The sequence below is a fragment of the Rhinoraja longicauda genome, chromosome 20 (assembly GCF_053455715.1).
Source record: "Rhinoraja longicauda isolate Sanriku21f chromosome 20, sRhiLon1.1, whole genome shotgun sequence".
Taxonomy (NCBI): domain Eukaryota; kingdom Metazoa; phylum Chordata; class Chondrichthyes; order Rajiformes; family Arhynchobatidae; genus Rhinoraja; species Rhinoraja longicauda.
Window position 1 is genome coordinate 26,323,061 of NC_135972.1, and position 20,046 is coordinate 26,343,106.

Sequence of the window (20,046 nt, forward strand, 5' to 3'; positions counted from 1 at the left end):
CCTTTTGTTGCCACAATGAATCAGTGGCCTGGGAAGGGCTGCAGCTAGGAAAGCCAAGAATACAAAGATTTTTCCTCAGGAAGCACTGGGAAGTAAAGTTAAGTTAATTAATTCCATCTGGAATTTATTATTTCTGGCTGTCGGATTTCTGAGGCCCTTCTTGGGCTTCAGCTAAATTCATACCATTGCCCAACAGGTGAGAGATGAACTGTGGACCTGCCAAAGGCCTGTTAGGCAAAATTCTTAGCAGAACCTGCAAACCTCCCCAGACACTACATCACATAGGCACAAGATTTATTCACAAAATGCTGGAGTAACTCAGCAGGTCAGGCAGCATCTCGGGAGAGAAGGAATGGGTGACGTTTTGGGTCGAGACCCTTCTTCAGACTGATGTCGGGGGTGGGACAAAGGAAGGATATAGGTGGAGACAGGAAGATAGAGGAAGATCTGGGAAGGAGGAGGGGAAGGGAGGGACAGAGGAGCTATCTGAAGTTGGAGAAGTCGACGTTCATACCACCGGGCTGCAAACTGCCCAGGCGAAATATGAGGTGCTGCTCCTCCAATTTCCGGCGGGCCTCACTATGGCACTGGAGGAGGCCCATGACAGAGAGGTCAGACTGGGAATGGGAGGGGGAGTTAAAGTGCTGGGCCACCGGGAGATCAGTTGCGTTAATGCGGACCGAGCGCAGGTGTTCAGCGAAGCGATCGCCGAGCCTGCGCTTGGTTTCGCCGATATAAATAAGTTGACATCTAGAGCAGCGGATGCAATAGATGAGGTTGGAGGAGGTGCAGGTGAACCTCTGTCTGGTATGAATGTCGACTTCTCCAACTTCAGATAGCTCCTCTGTCCCTCCCTTCCCCTCCTCCTTCCCAGATCTCCCTCTATCTTCCTGTCTCCACCTATATCCTTCCTTTGTCCCACCCCCGACATCAGTCTGAAGAAGGGTCTCGACCCGAAACGTCACCCATTCCTTCTCTCCCGAGATGCTGCCTGACCTGCTGAGTTACTCCAGCATTTTGTGAATAAATCGATTTGTACCAGCATCTGCAGTTATTTTCTTATACATAGGCACAAGATTTTGGTTTAGTTAAGAGATACAGCGTAGAAACAGGCCCTTCGGCCCACTGAGTCCATGCCGACCATCGATCGCCCTTACACTTGTTCTATGTTATCCCACTTTCGCATCTTATGCACTATGGGCAATTTACAGAAGCCAATGAACCTAATCAACGAACCAATTTTCTCTCTTTTGTCTTTCCAGAAATTTTGAATTTGAAAATAACAGAGGATCTGATCTATTTTATGTTTCTTCCATGATTTGCCAAGTTTCCATTCAATGTTCAACAAGAAAGATTTGATAGAAAGCTGAACGGCAACTTTTCACACAGAGGGTGGGGGTGTATGGAATGAGTTGCTGGAGGAGATAGTTGAGGCAGGTATTATCACAATGTTTAAGAAACATTTGGCCAGTCACATGGATAAGACAGGTTTACAAGGATAGGGGCCAAACACAGCCAGGTGGGACGAGTTAGATGGGACATGTTGGTTGGTGTGGACTAGTTGGACCGAAGGGCCTGTTTCCGTGCTATATGACTCGAGAAAGGAAAGTGAGCAATTTCATTCTGGTCCTTAATATTTTCTTAATTTGGAAATCTCATTCTTCCCCTTAAAAGTACATTGCATTATCCAGAATAACTGGTAACCCAGGAAATTGAATGCAAGAACACGAGAAAATAGTAGGAGAAAGCCACTTGCCCTTCTTGCCTGAAAGACAAATGAAAAGTTTTTGTTATGTGCTAATCAGTATACCTGTCTACAATCGAGTCATCCATAGTGTACAGATACACAATAGAGGGAATAACATCTAGTGCAAGATCATCCAGTAAAGTCTGTAAACATAGCCCGAGGGTCATAAGATCACAAAATCATAAGTGATAGAAGTAGAATTAGGCCATTCAGCCCATCAGGTCTACTCCACCATTCAATCATGTCTGTTCTCTCTCTCCTAACCCCACCCTCCTGCCTTTCCCCCCATAACCTCTGACACCCTTACTAGAGGGTCCTTCATATTATCTTAACTTTCAAATCTCATTCTTCCCCTTAATTTGGTTGTTGATGACTAATGCTGACCTCAAAAGCCGTGGCAGTGAATTACAAACACTCGCCACCTTCTTCATACTTCAGTTTTAAATGACCGCTTCTTATCTTGTAGTTATGTCCCCTTGTTCAAGACTTCCCACTGACACTGTCAAACCCTCCAAGGTTCTGATACATTTGAATAAGGTCACCCATCATTTTTCTAATCTCGTAGAAATACAGGCCCAAACTGTTTAGCCTCTTTTCCAAAGTTCATAAGTTATAGGAACAGAATTAGGCCATTCGACCCATCAAGTCTACATTCAATCATGGCTGATCTATCTTTTCCTCTCAACCTCATTCTTCTGCCTTCTCCCCATAACCCCTGACACCCATACTAATCAATAATCTATCAATCTCTGCCTTACAAATATCCATTGACTTGGCCTCCATAGCCTTCAGTGGCAATGAATTCCATAGATTCACCACCCTCTGACTAAAGAAATTCCTTCTCATCTCCTTTCTAAAGGTACGTCCTTTTATTCTGAGGCTGTGACCTCTGGTCCTAGACTCTCCCAATTAGTGGAAACATCCTCTCCAAGTTTCAATGAAATGTTAACCCTTGATAGGCATGTGGTTTGGCAGGGAATTCAGGCAAATGGCTTAAGTGCAAGTAGATAAGAGTTGGCCTTGGCATCGTGTTTGGCACAGACATTGTATGCCAAGGGGCTTGTTACTGCACTGTACTGTTCTTTAAGTAACCCTCTAGTGATTCATCAATTAGGAGATTCATAAATTCACCAAGAAGGTTCACCAATGAACATGGAGAATATCCTTTGCTACTAGATCCTTTTTTCATGTTTATAAGGAGTGATAATGAAAGTATGGGTGGTCTTTGCACAACTGCTAATGCCAACACTCAGCCAAGGGCTCTCATAATATAACCTTACATATACAATATATTTATACCACTAATCAGGGCCTACTTCAAATAATTGACTTATGACCAAGTTAAATTTAATAGCTGCCATTAATTTTATACCATTTAAACTAATCAAATTTTAAAGTATGTTGTTAATAATAATGTGAACAAATAATGATTCATGTCCCGAACTAATCAATTCTCTGTGTACATATTGATTACACATGCTGTGAAAACTCCTGCAGTATCATTTCCTCCATAATGAAATGACACATTTTAGAACAATGATTTTGCAGGTTTAGTTTTAGTTTAGTTTGGAGATACAGCGCAAAAACAGGCCATTTTTATTGAAGCCAATTAACCTACAAACCTGTACATCTTTGGAGAGTGGGAAGAAATTGAGCACCCAGAGAAAACCCACGCAGAATGTACAAGCTCCAAACAGACAGCACCCATGATCAGGATCAATCCTGGGTCTCTGGCGCAGTAAAGCAGCAATTTTACCGCTGTGCCACCATGCCGCCAACAGCACCACAAGGTAATTATAAAATCGTGCAGTATCTCTGGAGGATATGAATAGGTTCGGAACCCTACTTCAGACCGATTGTAGTAGTGGGAAGAAAGCTGGAAAAGAGGTGGGTTGGGAGGAGGTGGGACAACATCAGGCAGATGATAGGTAGATAGACATAAAATGTTGGTGTAACACAGCAGGTCAGGCAGCATCTCTGGAGAAAAGGAATAGGTGAGATTTCGGGTCGAGGCCCATCTTCAGACTAAGAGTTAGGGGAGAGGGAAACTAGAGGTATGAAAAGGTACAGAACAAATCACAAGACCTTCAATGACTCAAGAAAGGTGGGGCCCACAATGGTCCATTGTTGGCTGTGGAAGAGGTGATAAGAAAGTGACATAAACAGTGAAACTAGCAAGATGACTAAGGTGGGGGAAGAGAGGGAACTTGAATAGGACGTTCATAGGAACTTCCTTCCTACACAGATGATGGGTGTATACAGGTGAGGGGGGTTAGACAGGCAGATGGGTGGAGCAGTGCATGTGTTGTCAGTATGGTGTCAGGAGGTGACTCAAATGTGTGATAATATGAGCCCAACAGAGTTAAAATTGCCTCATAAATGTTATACGATGGTTCCACTACATGTGGAGTAGTTTTAGACTTGGAAAGAAGAAACTTAATTTGCCCCCACACCTTTCTAATAAGGCTCTCTAATAATGTCAAATTAACCTCCTTGAGCCTCAGGATATTAAGTCCGCCATGGAGGCCCACCACTATTCTGACAAACTATGACTAACTATGGATCACCAATTACACTTTTCCGATCTCTATGATTAATATTGTCCAAAAATATTTACCCACACCAAGTAGCATATTCAATTTTCAATGAGGTAAATCATATTAATGGTGTAATTGGTGTGATAAAACAATAAGCTGCTTTTTGTGCGCCAATATTGTTATATTTGCACAAAATGTTGTACCCTTTATCTGCGCGCTGTGGACGGCTTGATTGTACTCATGTACAGTCTTTTCTCTGACTGCCTATCATGCAAACAAAAGCTTTTCACTACACCTCAGAAAACATGACAATAATAAACTAAACTATATTTTTGAGCTACATTATTGTATTGTTTGAAAAATATCAAAGACTAGAGGGCATAGCTTTAAGGTGCAAGGAGCAAAGTTTCAAGACGTGGTGCAGGGCAAGTCTTTTTCCAGAGAAAGTGATGGATGCGTGGAACGCACTGCCAGGAGTGGTGAAGGAGGGACGTTTCAGAGGCTTTAAGATAGGCAGTTCAATACGCAGGGAATGAAGGGAAATGAATCAGAGGAGATTAGGTTTAACTTGCATCATGGACATTATGGGACAAATGGCCTGTTCTTGTAATGTACTATGTTCTATGTATGATTTTTTTTCCCAAAAAAAAGCTTCAAAACAATGCATTCAATAACACTATTGCATGTCATGGGTCTTGTTAGCTGGCACTATGAAGGTGAAAAAGTTATTGAGTACAGCTAAACTGAATTAACTGGACGACTACAACTTTGTTGTTCATTACTGATGGTGAAGAACAATAGATCATTCATTCCGCAAGTCACTGTTACAATCCCACATTGCAAGTAAAGTCAGGTCATAAGCAGGAAGCACTGAAGACAAGGCAGAGGTTCATAACTGTGCCACCGACTAAGAACAATTTCACTGTTGCTATAGGAACAGTATTTGAAGTTCCAGAAGCCCAGCATCTATAGTTTCCTGAAAGAATGATGTACTGTCTGCTGCACAGCTGCATACACAAACCAAAATTAGTCCACCATGTCCATACCCGTCTCCCGGCTTCATGATAAAAAATGTTAAATTATAGAATAACGAACCACTGGACATTAAATACTTCCAGTTAAGCATTATATACTCGAGCTGGCAGTTCTTAATTTAGTCTTGGATAACAGTACTAAATGAGATAATTGAGAATTACCCCACTCCCATCTAAAATTGTTCCCCGATCAGTTAAGTTGCAATAATAAATGCCATTCCACACATTGTCCAAAGTATGAAGGTTTTAAAAAGGCCACAGAAAAGGGGGGCAGAAAAAAATCTTTTCTCTTTTGCATAATCCTTTCAATATGCTTATGGTAATCCTGCACATTTTCAACTAGTCAAATAAACAGTGTTGAAAGAAAAATTTACCACAAGGTTTCAGAAGTGATGATCTTTGACACAGGAAGTTCATTATACAGCTGACCTAGCCTGCAAGAATATGAAGGCACCAACTAAATGAGAAAAACAGATTGCACATCTGTTGAAAGTAATAGCTGCCCCTTCCTGCTCAGCTGCATTCTAACAAATTGTGTCTTTTAAAAATAAACGTTAAGATAATGTTGAAAATTCCACCGATGTGAAGGTTGTCATTTTGAAGAACTTCAACCTGACAAAAATGCATTGTGAAGATTCCATTTCTTCCTGCTTATTTTCTATATTATTATCACCCACAAGCCAAAACCTATTTCAGTTAGCACTGACAAAGTCATTGTAATAGTTTATTCTTACAATTTCATGAGAATAGCCAAAGTAGACGAAAGGAAAGCTTTAACGCATAGGGTAGAAATTATGATCTGTGCTTTTTTCAAAAACCTCTTCAGATCCCTCTTTATTTTTTTGTATTTGATATGAACACATTAAATATCCATAAGAACAGCATCTGGGTTAATTTTTACTCTAATGCCCCTCTATATTAGATTGGAATTGGACACGATGATGATTTTTTGCTCTATTCTGTGTTTTTTCAGGAGGCAAATAAACCATATACTCTTCCCACTATATCTGTATTGTACCACAATTTTAGTACAATTTTCCATCATGTCAAAAATGAGCTAGCCAATTCAAAGCCAATTATATACCATTGATTTACGAGCTGGTATACACATTTCACACTGATACCAGAGTTTCACAGAAAGGCAATCAGGGAATGTAATTCTGGACAGCAAAGAAAAAGCAAGATTCAGTGCAAGGAGCATTTCACAGATGTGGAGGCAAACTTCCTCACTGGGGAAGCCCTTAAAATATTTTGGGGATTAAAAAGCATCACCAAAAGAAAAACGCACAGAGAGGAAGTAGGGCGGGCAGGAAATTGTTAAAATGAAGAATATAACCTCCCAGGACAAAATAACAGGTGAGGTTTAGCAGTTGTGAGAGTGGCAAGGGTTCAAGGGACAAAGGGTTCAGACAACTGGTTAAAATTAAGAGGGACCCCTGATGCATTGGTGACAAGAGGGACTAATCAAAATATGTTGTCTCTGAAAAAAAACTGTAAGAAAAGTCGATTAGGGTCTATGTGTTGTAACATGAGACAAGTAGCTGTGTAACCTACCCCTGATTAACCTCAGGAGGAAGTGTTGCATGGACATAGCTTCATGGTGAGAGGGGCAAAGTTTAAAGGCGATGTGTGAGGCAAACCTTTTACACAGAGGGTGGTGGTTGAACATGCTGCCAGGGCTGGTGGTTGAGGCAGATACGCTAGTGGCATTTAAGAGGCTTTAGGATAGGCATATGCAGTGGAGGGAGGTATATTAATTATGAGATAAGATAGATAAGAGGTAGTAGATAAGGTAAATAAAAGACAAGGTAGATAAGAGATGGCTTTGCAACCATGGTTGGCATAGACATTGTGGGCTGAAGGGCCTTTTTGTGTGTTGTGCTGTTCAATGGGGAAACAAGGAACTGCAGATGGTGGTCCAACTTAGGCGATTTTAAGGCGACTGCCGGTGACTAGGCTGTCGATGAACGTTTGCCGGGGTATCGTGGGCATGATCGTGAGGAGTCTTCAATGAATCGTAGCGGATCTCGGCACATCGCAGAAAAAATTTCCAGATTGAAATTTCTCGGCGACAGCATGCTTGTCGCCAGGTATCGTAGCTTATTGCGGGCGCTGTCGCCTGCTGTCCCCAGGTTTGCTAGGTTGTCGCAGATGCATTTAGAAGCACGTAATATTAAATTAAGAAAATACATTTGAAGATACCAGAAGATAGTTTTGTTTAACAAATTTATTTACCGTCAGGACATTTGACAGGTAGATTGCAGGCGACAGTTTGACGGTCAGGTAAGCGTGGGAATTTTGCGATGTTTCCGAAGACGGTGTAATCTCTTAGCCAGGTGCTAGTTTCACAAAAAAAGTAACTTGTATCGACCTGACTCGGCATTGTCGTGGTCATTGTCGTCGGGTAAAAGAACATTTTGGCGATCTGCTACGACTTTGACAGTCGCCGGCAGTCGCCTTAAAAATCGCGTAACTGGGAAAGGCCCTTTACAAAGGCAGACACAAAAAAACAGTTCAGGAAACATCTCTCGAGAACCTAGATAGGTGACCTTTCGGACCGGGACCCTTCTTCAGGCTCCTCATTGCATGGGACATGATGTGCATCCATAAGATATGTGTTTTCTGTGGATTTGTAAGATCCAACAAAGACCATTTGTAAAGTGTGCTGGCAAATACATGTGCGACACAGGGAGCTTGTACATGTGCAACACATGATGTGTTCTCTTTCTCCAAGGTTTTCTTACAGACTACCCCTTTGGATTGCTTTTCATAAACATCTTTGTATCCCAGGGAGCAGTTAAATGTTCTCACAATCCTTAAGGTAACCGCATTAAAACAAAATTACTGTTCACGTGTAAATTGATCAGCAAAACATTCTTATTGAAGATTGCCAGTTCTCCACTTACAGCACAAAATATTGTCTGAAGAAGGGCCGAAACATCCTTCATTCCTTCTCTCCAGAGATGCTGCCTGTCCCGCTAAGTTACTCCAGCATTTTGTGTCTATCTTCAGTGTAATCCAGCATCTGCAGTTTCATCCTACACATTTCAAAGATCATGCCAGATTTCATATTCACAGTCATATACACTGCACATTGTATCTGAATATTTAATATGAATAGCTTTGCACCAATTCTTGCACCACAAGATAATGCCAATCCTCAGAAATGTGAATAAATGGGCAATCAATTAGAAAGCGACCCATACTCATGAAATCATGTTTCCTTAACACGCCATTGCTCATTAGATAAGCAGGAAAATCACAAGTGGGACCTTTAAAAATAAATATTATTTATTTATTTTTTTAAATTATCTTAATTAATGGAGTAATTGTCATTTATATTGCAATGACATAGTAATGCTGAATTTACACCTCAACTGAGAACATTGATTTTTTTGTTTTTAGTAGAGATGAATATCATCGTAGAGAATATCATAGTGGAGATGGGTGTTTACCTCAATAATAAATTGGACTGGACCAAAAACACCAATGCGCTATACAGAAAGGGCCAGAGCAGAGTTAATCTGCTAAGGAGACTCAGGTTCTGGAGTATTGTGGAGTATTGTGTGCAGTTTTGGTCTCCTAACCTGAGGAAAGAAGTTCTTGCCTTAGAGGGAGTACAGAGAAGGTTCACCAGATTGATCCCTGGGATGGCGGGACTTACATATGAGGAAAGACTAGATAGACTGGGCTTGTACTCGCTGGAATTTAGAAGACTGAGGAGGGATCTTATAGAAACATATAAAATTCTTAAGGGGTTGGAGAGGCTAGATGCGGGAAAATTGTTCCCGATGTTGGGGGAGTCCAGAACCAGGGGTCACAGCTTAAGGATAAGGGGGAAGTCTTTTAGGACCGAGATGAGAAAACATTTCTTCACACAGAGAGTGGTGAGTCTGTGGAATTCTCTGCCACAGAAGGTAGTTGAGGCCAGTTCATTGGCTATATTTAAGAGGGAGTTAGATGTGGCCCTTTTTGCTAAAGGGATCAGGGGGTATGGAGAGAAGGCAGGTACAGGCTACTGAGCTGAATGATCAGCCATGATCATATTGAATGGCGGTGCAGGCTCGAAGGGCCGAATGGCCTACTCCTGCACCCATTTTCTATGTTTCTATGTTTCTATGTTCTTTGGAGTGCAGGGGGCACTCCTAAGGACCTTATACAACACGGTGGTTGCATCAGCTATTTTCTATGGAGTGGTCTGCTGGAGCAGCAGCATCTCAGCGGCGGAAGGGAAGAGACTCGACAAGCTGGTCAGGAAGGCCGGCTCTGTCCTGGGTTGCCCCCTCGACTCAGTGCAGGTGGTAGGAGAGGTGGCAAGGCTAACATCGCTGCTGGACAACAACTTCCACCCCATACAGGACACTGTCACTGCACTGAGTAGCTCCTTCAGTGACAGACTCCTTCACCCCAAGTGCGTGAAGGAGAGATATAGGAGGTCCTTCCTTCCCGCTGCTGTGAGACTGCACAACCAGCACTGCTCCCAGCAGATGAGTCAACAGTAACAGTTAAGAATACACAGAAAACTGATGACAATGTATCCTTGTCTATACTTTTATTTATAATGAATGATCTCTTGCTATTTACTTTGCTGCTGTAACACTGTAAATTTCCCCGGTGTGGGACGAATAAAGGAATATATTATTATTAAAATTAAAAATCGCCAAATTTTAATGTATCAGAATTTCTAAGGTGGATTTTACTTGTTTGCTTCTCTGTAACCCTTTTCTCCAGCGAGTACAGGCCCAGTGCTGTCAAACGCTCATTATATGTTAACCCATTCATTCCTAGGATCATTCTCGTAAACTTCCTCTGAACTCTCTCCAAAGCTAACACATTCTTCCTCAGATATGGGGCCCAAAACTGCCCACAATACTCCAAAAGTGGTCTAACCAGTGCCTTATTAACCCTCAGCATTACATCCCTGTTTTTATTTTCTTAATGTGTGTACATACCTATGTACATACTTACATATACACATGTACGTGCCTGGTTTACAAGAGAGCAGCTTTTTCACTGGTGCATTTCTCAGCTTCACAGCTTGAAATTTCTTTCACATTGCTCCATTCAGCAGGGATTCTCAATCCTAGAGGACACAATTCCTGCCAACCTATTCCAATCATGGTTTTTTCTAGTGCCCCATACCATTTTATTCTGCAGACTTACTACACCAGAAAGTGTGCTTTTAAAGCCTGATGCTCTTCTTTGAATGCTGCAAAGTAAAGTGCTGGCAGCTGTGCTTAATTGAGTGCAATCCTGTTGTGAATCAAGCATGTCCTGTTTTAAAGCTTTGTAGCTTTGTTCCGTGTTTAAATCATCCTATTGCAAACTTGTTTTTTGGCAATTTCATAATTTCTAATTTGTTATTGGTACTTTTACAATGTTTTGGCACACCGAAAATAGGTGAAATCCACTGTCCAGCCATTTGTAAATGAATTTACAATAACTCTTAGCCAATCCAGATGAACCTTTGTACCCAGGTGCTGAAGAGAAAAATTTGATTCAACTGGGATTCAGGTGCGCGCTGAAAGTGTATTTTTTTTGTTTTCAGACACCATAATAGGTGACGAGTGAGTTTCTACTCCGTGCAGCAAGAACTGCGATCATGCAGACATTTCAAATGTTATTAATTGTTGTTTTTCTCTTTAAAAATCTGCTGGCTGTTGGTCCAGTTGGGCAGGGTGGGTTCAGGAAATGGATCACCTGAATTCCACAGAGCTTGCTGCACAAATGTCTTTGTAGGTTGTTAGTGGCTCTGCACAATGGACCACACACACGATTAATTCAAGCTGCAATAATAATAAACTGAATTCCAGCTCCACCATTACCCATCTCCAGTTGCCCCGATGGCATTATTGAATTAACCACAAAGTGTGGGACTTGGGCCAGACTAGTAAGGCTGGCTCATGGTTTATCCACAGGAACTGCAGTCTAAAGAAAACTAGTGAGCTTTTCCTGGCGCTGGATTTTATAGCCTCAATTTTTTTTAATGGTGAGAATTAACCTCATCCCTTTTGTGTTGCTTATCCAGCACCACAGTCGACATCTACGCTACCCTCTTGCACCTGAAGTGGTAAATCACCAACTAATATTAGCTGGTGCGCATAAGAATGTAAAGAATGTGGCAAAATTCCAATGCTCCATTTGGGGTGTAAGTGGGAGAGCAGTCTTGCTTCTGGTAGCAGGCAGCTTAAATATGTGGACTGAAAGAATGCAGTACTTGTGGATGAAGCATGCATTCTCCACCCAACAATACAAGCAATCTTTAAAGGGGCGCACCACTAGCAACTGCACAACAAAAAGGAAATTCCTAACTTTGACTTTCCTTCACGAATGAATACACTAACTTCAGGCTGCACAAATGCTCACCCAGGCAATACCTGAAAAAGGTAGTCTATTCCCTTCCCCCCCCTTATCCCCATAGCTCCCATGATCTTACATGCTTGGAGACACCCTTCAAAACCTCGGTCCTCAATTTGTGTGGAAGTATCTAAGGCATCCAACACTGCACTGGCAGAATAAAGGAAATGCAGATGCTGGTTTACAAAGGACACAAATTGTTGGAGTAACTCAGCAGGTCTGGCAGCATCTCTGGAGAACATGGATAGGTTACGCTTTGAGTTGGGACCTTCTTAGAGTGATTGTGGTGGAGGGGGGAGTGGGGAAAGAAAGCTGGAAAAGAGGAGGGGCAGGACTGGAGGCAACATTGCACTGGTCTATGTCCAGCAAAGTGCTAAACTCATGCAGTTCACCCATGATGGACTGGGCAGTGTTCATCACTTTTTGCAGTCTTCACTCCCGGGCATTTAGGTTGCCGGACCAGGCCGTGACGCAACTTAAGAAGATCATGTAGTTCACCGGCAAGATAGAAAAAGGAGAATGACCAGGAGTCAAGAGTCTTTTATTGTCAAATGTCATATGTCCCAGACAAAAACAATGAACTACACAACAAACAAAATATGGCACAACAAAATATGTAAATATAGTACTCTGTAAACAAACAAAATATTAGTGCTAAAAGACAAAAAGCAATATCCCCATCTATGTAGTTCCGAGCTTATTTAGAGGTTGCAGTCTTTAATAGCCTAATGGCTGTAGGGAAGAAGCTGTTCCTGAACCTGGGCATTATAGTTTTCAGGCTCTTATATCTTCTTCCCAATGACAGGAGTGAAATGAGTGTGTGGCCAGCGTGGTGTGGGCTTCTGATGATGCTCGCTGTCATTTTGAATCAGCTGCTCCTGTAAATCCCTTCGACGGTGGGGAGGTCGGTACCCATGATGGACCGGGGGGTATTCATCACTTTTTGCAGTCTTCGCTCCCGGGCTTAAGAACATCTGCAGAATAGCTCCAAAGATTAAACTCCATCCTCATCCAGCCACATCAGAATATGTGGAACTCGTGGGCCACGTTATAAAATAATGAATTTGGATCAGCGCTTTTCACAGAGGAGGCAAAGCTGCTTCCATTCTGAATGAATCAAACATGCCACAAATCTGAAGTAATTATATTCATTGGTGACATGAATTACAGAATGTAAAATGGTTGTTTCCAGTTAAACCAAAGTCAATACGAGTTTGTTAAGGATACAAGGAACTGCAGATGCTGGAATCTTGAGCAAAACATAAAGTGCTGGAGTAACACAGCGAATCAGGCAACATCTGTGGAGGGAAAGTATAGGTGACATTTCAGGTCAGGACACTTCTTCAGAACTTACTATAAGCTTTCCAATTTAGGTCTGGCTATTTTGCGTTCATTTTTTTGCTATCCGCAAGAGAGCTGGTGAATGTGTGTTTGGAATAGGAATTGTGTAACATCTTAACAGACAGAAATAATGTAGAACCTGAGTTTTATGCTTAAGGAACTTTGTTTTCTTCGGGCTTGCTGAGTTCACAAGTTTGCAACCAAAACCACAACCAAAATAGTACCAGCCCAAAGATCAAAACAGTGACACAGGATAAGTTCCAGAATCACCATTATACCTGCTGGCTTTTGGGAAGAACATCTATCAATGATATCAATGGTACAAGTGGTGAGGCCACATTTAGAGCATTGTGTTCAGTTTTGGGTACCATGTTATTGGAAAGATATTGTCAAGCTTGAAAAGATGCAGAGAAGAATTTTGCTAGGACTCGAGGGCCTGAGCTGTAGGGAGAAGTTGTGCAGGATAGCACTCTATTCCTTGGAGTGCAGGAGGATGAGGGGTGATCTTATTGATGTGTACAAAATCGTGAGGAATAGATCAGGTAATCGCACAGTCTCCTGCCTAGAGCAGAGGAATCGAGAACCAGAGATCATAGGTTTAAGGTGAGGGGAGAAGATTTAATATGGACCTGAAGAGTAACTTTTTAACATAAAGGATGGTGGAGTTATGCTACCAGAGGAGGTAGTTGTGGCAGGTACTATCATAACGTTTAAGAAACATTTACACAGGTACAAAGAGAGCACAGCTTTAGAGGGATATGGGCCAAAACCCAGGCAGGTGGGTCCAATGTAGATGGGACATGGGAACTTAGCCGATGGTGAATTTAACTAGGTTAGGTGCCTTTCTTAATATGTAATATTTTACTAAATATTATACTGAAAATATAAAGACATAAGAATAGAACCAAGAGTAGGCCATTTGGCCCAGAAAATATCCAGTCTGCCTAACCACTCCTCATAGAACTATACACTATTCTAGGAATCAACCTAGTGAAAATTAATTGCACTCCCTCAATCACGATTATGTCCTTGCGTAGGCAGATGGAGTCCTAGTCTGCTAATCTACTTCGATATTTGCATTATGAAGCAACATAACCTTAATGATTAAAAAAAGGCACAAAGTGCTGGAGTAACTCAACGGGACGCGCAGCATCTCTGGAGAACATGGGTAAATAACGTTTCGGGTCAGGACTGTTCTTCAGACTCCTATCCATGAGTTACTCCAGCACTTTGTGTCTTTTTTTTATAAACCACCATCTGCAATTCCTTGTTTATAGATCTTAATGATTCTTTGTGTGTGGGTTCTTTTGAAACAACAATGGGAGACTGGATAAACAGATGAAAAATAAATTAATGAAAACCCCATCACCCAAGTGTATAATTAAACATGTGGTAACATCAGTTTGCAACAAATCCAATTGTTAAGAATGCTGTAAGTACAGGAAGAAACCATCTTGCAAATGGTTCACAAGTCCATGAGGCACACAGTTGCAAGACATGCAAATGTGTGGTGCATTAGGGAAAAATATGCCTGCAAAATGCATTTCACTAAGAATTAACAACATACGAAGTTCTGTGCAAGAATTATATAGGTGAAGATATTAGCACTTCAATGATAACAGTATATGTATGAATAAATCTGCCAGCACAGTGTGGTAACAGTGGTGCTGCTGGTGGATCTGCTGCCTCACAGCACCAAAGATGCGGGTTTGATCCTAACCTTAACTGTGTGGAGTTTGCACCTTCTCTCTGTGACCATAGATTTACACTGGGTGCTCTGGTTTCCTCCCACCTCCCAAAGATGTGCTGGTTTGTGGGTTAATTGCTCGTGGTATGTAGGGAGTGGATGGGAAAGTGAAATAACAGAACCAGTGTGAATGGGTGATCGATGGTCAGGGTCGACATGGTGGGGCAAAGAACTTGTTTCCATATTGTATCTTTCATCAATCAATCTAATCTACAAACATATGAAAAAGGACAGGAGAAATAACTGGCACATTGAATTAACCCTATGCTGGTATACTCTAGGGTTAATTAGTATCCACTTCTGAGTCATAGAGTCATACAGCATGGAAACAGGCACTTCAGCCATACTTACCCATGCCGACCAACATGTCCAGCTTACCTTTCCAGGTAAGTTGATGTGTATGAATGTTACTTTTATTGCAGTAGGATGTTCCGTTAATAACCATTTTTTGTTATAAGAAAAGTAGAGGTAGGGTTTGGTGGCCCATTGTAGCAAATATAAAGGGTCTGTCCCACTTTAGGCGATTTTAAGGCGACTGCCGGCGACTAGGCTGTCGCCGACAGTTCGCCGGGTGTCGCGGGCATGATCGTGAAGGGTCTTCCAAGAATCGTAGTGGATCTCAGCGTGTCGCTGAGAAATCATCCGGAGTGACATTTCTCGGCGACAGCTGGCTTGTCGCCAGGTATCGTTGCTTATTGTGGGCGCTGTTGCCTGTTGTCCCCAGGTTTGCTAGGTTCTCCTAGATGCATTTAGAAGCACATAATATTAAAATAAGGAAAGTCATTTCAAAATACCATAAAATGCTTGTGTTTAACCAATTTATTTACGTCAGGACATTTGACAGGTAGATTGGAGGCGACAGTTTGACGGTCAGGTAAGCGTGGCAATTTTGCGATGTTTATGGCCATCAGCCATTACATTTAAAGTGGCTCCCAACCCAGATATGTAACCCAGAATCCAGATATGCATCTCCCGTACATTTTCAAATAATGCCCGCACACATTTCACAAAAATCCACTTAACCACTTTTTAATTTTTTTTTTTTAATACAGCTATTAGTAAACTGGAAGTAAATCCAGTTTATGCCTTGTTACAGTGAAGCTTGGTTTTTAATAACCTATACAAGATGTTATAGTTCAAAACTCTCAAGTACTTACCGACTTGTCAGTGATTTCAGCGAATATTAGGACGCCGGAGAAGCATTGATAGCGTGGGAATTTCGCGATGTTTCCGAAGACGGTGTAATCTCGACCTGACTCGGCATTGTCGTGGTCATTGTCGTCCGGTAAAAGAAAAGTTCGGCGATCTGCTACGACTTTGACAATCAGTCGCCTTAAAATCGTCTAAAGTGGGACAGGCCCTTAAGTTAGTATATTTCATGTAGAAACAAGGAACTGCAGATGCCGGTTTACACAAAAGGACACAAATTGCTGAAGTAACTCAGCAGGTCAGGCATTATCTCTGGAGAACATGGAAAGGTGACGTTTTGGATTGGGACCCTTCTTATGACTGATTTTTGGGGTGGGGTGAGGGAAAAGAAACCTGGGATCTCATATCTTAATACCTCACTGCAAGTTTTGGCTTTAGGTTTAGTTTTAGTTTGAGATACAGCGTGGAAACAAGCTCTTCAGCCCACTGAGTCCATGTCTGCCTACGATCACCCATACACTGGTTCTATTCTACACACAAGGGATCATTTACAGAAGCCAAGTAACCTGCAAACCTACACATCTTTGGAATGTGGGAGGAAACCAGAGCACAAGGGGAAATCCCACGCGGTCACTGGGAGAACGTGCAAACACTGTACAGACAGCGCCCATAGTCAGGATTGAAACCAGGTCTCTGGCACTGTGAGGCAGTAACTCTATCGCTGCGCCACTGTGCTGTTCCCAAAGTAATGGTGCAGCAATTTGCAGAAAATGTTTGTGGGATTTAATACACTAAATAGTTTGTGAAGCAAGTAGGTATTAAAGAAACCGTCTATGATGCTGAGCATGTGTGGGTTCTTTGGAACACCCATGGCACAGTATCACTGGGGCTTGTCTTCTGTCTTCGATCATTCTAGCTAGTTTCTCCCACTGCTTTTGAAAGGAGAGGTCATACTAGTCAGCTACAAACATAAGACCATTACTCTTCCTTTCTACAATGTTCACCAAGGCCCCCAGAGTAGCATTGAAAACTCTTGGAGCCTACAATGGTCTGTTTGGCACCATTGGAAACGGGTGGCGCCATCAGCGATGGCAGCCTTGCCAACGGTCTGTCTGTCTTTTCATCTTTTTTGTTATTTTTAGTGTGTTTTAAAAGTATGAGTTAATGTTCTCTGGTTTGTTTTATATGGGGGGTGGGGGAGGGGGGAGGGGGAATCTTTTTTTCAATCTCTTACCTTGCCAGGGATGCGATTGTTTTCCGGATCGTATCTCCGGTCGCTCTGCGGCCTAACATCGTGGAGCTGGTGGCCTTGCTCGAGACTGACTTTGAGCCCCACCGCAGGGCCGTGGACTTACCACCCCTTGCCTGGGATCAATGCTCGAACCGCAGCCTGGGGATTTCAACATCGAGGAGCTCGCAGTCACGGGTAGAGACCGATGTCGGGAAGCTCCAAAGTCGCAGGAGGCTCGACTAGCCCCGACCCGGGGTCCAATCGCCCGGCGTGGGGGAGCTGAGGTCCCCCGATGCGGGAGCTTAATGGCCCCAATACGGAGAGCCCGACCGCCGGCTACGGGACCCAAGATCGCCCTGTCAATGGAAGGCTTGAGGCCCCCGACCGCGGGAAAACAAAGAAGGGAAGAGACTGAACATTTTTTTGCCTTCCATCACAGTGACGAATGTGGAGGAGTCACTGTGGTGGATGTTTATGTTAAAATGTTTTTATGTGTTTTGTTGCTTTTTATTGGCATGACTGTATGGCAAATCAAGTTCCTCGTATGTTGCAAAACATACTTGGCTAATAATGATTATGATTATTATGATTATGCTTGCCCAGAGTATCACAATCCAATTAGCATTTGCACCACACCTTGCTGTCTCAGTACTTCTCCACTTTCAAAGGTAGAAGCTGGTTTGAAATAGTGCAGGCTGACCTGCGGCTGAGCTCATTATTTTGACCCCTTCCTGTGGTGTGCATCCAATGACCCACATGGTTTGCATTGTCTGCACAGCAATCAGGTAGGCAGCACAGAGTTGGCATGTTATTTGCATCAGAATGGAAAGGCATGGGTTAATTGCCCATTATGATTCTTATTTTTGGAGGGTATTGATTTAACCCCTGTGTTGGTTTGGAAGGGAATTAACAACCACAAACCCCTGATGGCTGAAGTCTCTTCCCCCAATGATTACGAAAAGAGAATGAGACCAGAGTGAAGAGCAGAACATATTATTTTTGCTGACTGGATAGCATGCAACAAAAAAGCTTTCCAATGTACCTCGGTGCACTGGACAATAAAAAAACTAAACGTAACCAAACTAGAGAGTGTGACAATGAGTGAAGGACCAGAGGACATTGTCAGAAGAGGGAAAGCAATAGAGGGATTAAAAATTAACATATAAACATTATTGATAAGATGCCAGGAGAAGGAAAGCTTTGATTACCTATTTCTTTTGGCATCACTATTTTGGACCCAAGAGGCACAGAACAAATTACGACAATTAACATTTTCTGAAGCTGAGTACCAAACATTACCTCTATTTCTCTTAAAAAGAAAAATATAGTTTACAAAATTGCTAATATAACAAGTCCTGCTGCAAAAAAAATTTGAAAGTAAATGCCTTACTTATTCCTGGAGTTAAAATGGTACCAGTTGGGATATATTAATTGCGTACACCACTTCTAAAGATGTTTATGTTCAAGTGAGTATGAAGCCGAGCCTTGTTAGTTGTTGGTTGATGGCATCAGTTGCCTTATAGTCCTGCTCTGGGTCTGGTTCAGTCAGTTAGCTGCCAAAGCAAACTCACTGGAATCCCACTTTAATTTGAATTCAACCTGAATCGAACACTCTTCACGTAGCCAGGATATAAGAAGGATTTTTTTTTCTCCCTAGCGACGAGACAGAGACTAACCCAGTCTGAAAAGTCATTTGGTATTTATTGAGCAAATAAATGTGGTTATTAATGGTTACTAGAGATTGTATAATAACATCGGAATGCTCCAATTACAACTAGACTAGATGAAACCCATTGCAAATGTATGATTCCAAACAAAACAGTTGGGGTATTCAGTGTTTTCATAATTTTATCACCTATATCATATTTTAATTAAAAATATAATACTTATAAATAAAAGAAAATCAGTATGTACTTGGTTCATAAACCCAATTGCATGCATACTTAAACAATTCTGAACACTTTATTTTGAAAGGGGTTGGAGGGGAGGAATACTGCAGCCAAGAACCAAGGGTTCCTGAACCCTGAACCACTGAACTCAGAATTTGGGGCCGGGCAGGGAGCAAACAGGACTTAAAGGTGCAAAGGAATGATGCTGACAAGCACAGGATTACAAGTAAATGTGAGAGAAATCCAACTGCCAAATATAGTCGTAATTACATTACCATGTTAGCAGATAATCCCAGTGAATTACTTTTGCGGTGTTTTTTAAAAAAAAGACACAAAGTGCTGGAGTAACTCAGCGGGTCAGGCAGCATATCAGGAGAATATGGATTGTGGTGATGTTTCGGCTGGGGACCTCCATCTGCTGCCACACAGCGCCAGAGAGCCGGGTTCGATCCTGACTACTGGTGCTCTCTGTGCGGAGTTGTAGTCTGCAAATGCAGGTGCTAGTTTGCAAAAAAAGACTCAAAATGCTTGAGTAACTCAGCTGGTCAGACAGCATATCTGGAGAACGTTTTGGGTCAGGACCCTTCTGCAGACTGAAACATCACGTATCCATGTTCTCGAGGGATGCTGCCTGACCCGTTGAGTTACCCCAGCACTTTGCGTCTATTTTGTAAACTAGCATTTCCATTTCCTTGCGTCTACTTTAGTGATGTAGCAGTTTATAATTATAACTGCAATGGGGAGTCGAGTAAGGGGGAGGGAGTTGTTTGCTAAACCCCTGCCAATCATACCAATCGCTCATTGGAATTTGTCAATAACGAAGTTTGTGCTGCGCTGGTCTCATGGAACATGTGCAAGGCCATATGACCAGGCAAGATGCTGATGACGTCAGCCTTAAAGGCCCACCTTTCATATACTGGTTATTCAGGTTTCGCACAGTTTGGAAGAGAGCTGGTTCCTGGATTGTTCTTTTGTCATTTGAGGCACAAACATTTTTTAAGTGTCACAAACTGC

The 20,046-nt window shown here is 42.2% G+C and overlaps 1 long non-coding RNA gene across 1 annotated transcript; it reads right to left on the reverse strand.

Moving 5' to 3' along the window:
• Window positions 1-12,855: 12,855 nt before the first annotated feature.
• On the reverse strand, window positions 12,856-18,610 carry LOC144603465 (uncharacterized). Its single transcript, XR_013548625.1, has 3 exons — window positions 18,534-18,610; window positions 15,921-16,106; window positions 12,856-12,973 (listed from the first exon to the last, which is right to left on the reverse strand). It is a non-coding gene; the product is annotated as an uncharacterized LOC144603465 (long non-coding RNA).
• Window positions 18,611-20,046: the final 1,436 nt, after the last annotated feature.